Raw genomic sequence first — 2,979 nt, forward strand, 5'->3', positions numbered from 1 at the left:
GATTCATAATCAAAAGAGTCCAAGAGTCCATCTTTATGGAGTTTGGAAATGCGTTTCTCATTTATGTGGCCTAATCGAAAATGCCAAAGGTAAGTTGGATTTAACTCATTAGGTTTCATTCTTTTAGTATTAATGTTATAAACTGGCATCTCAAGATCAAGGACATATAATCCATTGTTCATTTGAGCAGTAGCATAGAATATATCATTCAAATAAATTGAACAACAATTGTTCTTTATTATCAACGAAAAACCGAACTTGTCCAAACAAGAAACGGAAATAATATTCCTGCTAATTGCAGGTACATAATAACAGTTCTCTAACTGAATTATTAAACCACTAGGTAAAGTCAACTCATAAGTTCCTACGGCTAAGGCAACAACCTTTGCTCCATTACCAACTCGTAGGTCGTCTTCACCTTTTGCCAATTTTCTAGTCCCTTTTAGTCCTTGCACATTTGTACAAATGTGAGAACCGCATCCAGTATCTAATACCCATGATGCAGAAGTAGACAAATTAATTTCAATAACAAAAATACCTGAAGTTGGAGTCTCTACTCCATACTTCCTATCTTCCAGGTACTTTGGGTAGTTCCTCTTCCAGTGTCCGGTCATACCGCAATGGAAGCAGGTGCCTTCTTTTTCTATGCCTCCACTAGGCTTTAAACCAGCACTAGTGGGTTTGGGTTTGGCAACTTCCTTGCCTTTCCCTTTATCATGTTTGAGGACAATCCTCAGGTTTTAGTACCAATCCAGGAAATTTGTCCCAGACAATTTTTCCTTGTCAAGGTTTGATCGCAATATGTTGTTAGAGGTGTTTGTTGTCAAGGTAATCTACATAAGGATTAATGAAAATATAAGTATCATTGACATATTTAATTAGGCCTTTAATTAAATATGCTCCCACTATTTTACTCAAAACAAATGACCCTCAATACTTGATTCGGAAAATCCCGTTGGAAGATTTTCTAGTGGGTCGAGATCCATATTTCACTTCGTTCTAAGTCCGCGTATGCGGATTACACAAAACTAGGTTATTTAGGTAGGAACTCCTTCCAATTGTATCTCATACAACTCTCGAAAATTTCAGTTGGTTGAATAACTCCTTATTCCAATCCATCACATGGATCATTCCCAACTCTTGCTTCTAAACATTTATAATCTTATTATAATTTGTTTAGTTAAGTTTGACCCATTGTTTTAACATTTGGATATTACAATTATCCCATCGCACCTTACTAATATAGATATTGCACCTCGCGTAGGCGAAACCTACATTATCCATTACTAGTCTTGATGAGTGTTAAAACTTGGAAAGCATAAACTTAGTATTTAATTTGAGGGAATTGCAATTTTTTTGATCTCACCGGCTTGTTTATCATATAAATCGTCTCTCACATGCATCAACATACATTCACATGCATCAACATACATACAAACATAATGAAACAGTTATGGCCCCCATCGCAATTGTTCTCCCAAGCCAATGAGAGAACCTAAGCTAACCTAACAACGATCTAAGCTTCTCCAAGCAAGATCTTCAAGGTTGTCCTCCTTTGACACTGACTTCTTTGCTTTCTTCATATCATTACATTACATAAAAGAAACTCCTTTTACATACGAGGGAGTGAGATGAGAAAAGAAGTTACATTTGGGAGATTAAGAGAGAGGCACGACACGCAGGTCGTATTTTAAAACCCAAAACAAAACAAAGGAAAACTAAGGCCATAACCGATCACCACAAGACAATAATAAACACTTTATTATTATTATTATCAATTCCTTTAATTAATTAAAATCAAATTAAATCTCGACGACCGATCACCACATTTTAATGAACAATTCATTTAAAATCGATGTCGCTTTTCGTATCAACACTTGATACTTTTAAAGCACTGAGTTAGCCGAACGGGTGAATTTTGCCTTGCGTTAACCGGTTAACCAAATGCGTTAACCGGTTAACACTCTTTGAAATCTGTTCAAAAAACTGTTTTCTGCCTTGCGTTAACCGGTTAACCAAATCCGTTAACCGGTTAACACTGTTTGAAAATGCCTTGGAAAACTGTTTTTCGCCTTGCGTTAACCCGTTAACCAAATGCGTTAACCGGTTAACACTGTTTGAAAACCTTAAAAAAAATTTATTTCGTATTGCGTTAACCGGTTAACATTGTTTCAAAAGTGTTCAGAAAGCACAACTCTTGTGCAGTCAAACCCCAATCACATAACTCTCTAACAACACAACCCTTGTGCCGTCACTAACCCTGATACACCAATTTCAGACCGTCAAACACATATCGATTGTTAATTCAATATGATTGATTAACACGTCATTGCTTCACCATACTAATGTCGGATCAAGAAGCAAACAACCATTGATCGCTCAAAGGAAAACAATCATTGAGTGTTTGAATGAACGAAACGAGAACACTATATCATATATAATGTATTTTGCATCAGGATTACATATATCATATATATATATATATATATATATATATATATATATATATAACTTGATCGATCTCAACTTAATCTTTGATTCATTCTGTCTTTAATCATATTATTACAAAACAAAAACAGTTATCAGATTCATAGTTTCGTAAGTGGCTCTGATACCACTGAAGGAGAATTGCCATCCAAGGCACAACGGAATTTAAATTTTTTCTCCATTTAGTGATCCTTACGAATGGGCATGATCAGTGATAGAATCGTTACCTCTTGTGGCGATTCAAACCTTTGGTGCAGATCTCTTGTAACGATCAAAACCTTGGGTACAAATCCACGTAGCGATCACGAACGTTGAACGATGACAACGTCTCTACTCAGTCCACACGAACGGATTCCTTCAATCGCAGTGCTAGCTGTTATGAATGAAGGCTTTGAGAGAAAGAGAGATACGAAATTCCAACTCTTCAGTTGTGTTGTATTCCCATACAATGCTTCTGCACAAGAGTTCTATTTATAGAACCACTTGTGTGGG

This window comes from Lathyrus oleraceus, chromosome 7 (genome assembly GCF_024323335.1).
Source record: "Lathyrus oleraceus cultivar Zhongwan6 chromosome 7, CAAS_Psat_ZW6_1.0, whole genome shotgun sequence".
Classification (NCBI taxonomy): domain Eukaryota; kingdom Viridiplantae; phylum Streptophyta; class Magnoliopsida; order Fabales; family Fabaceae; genus Lathyrus; species Lathyrus oleraceus.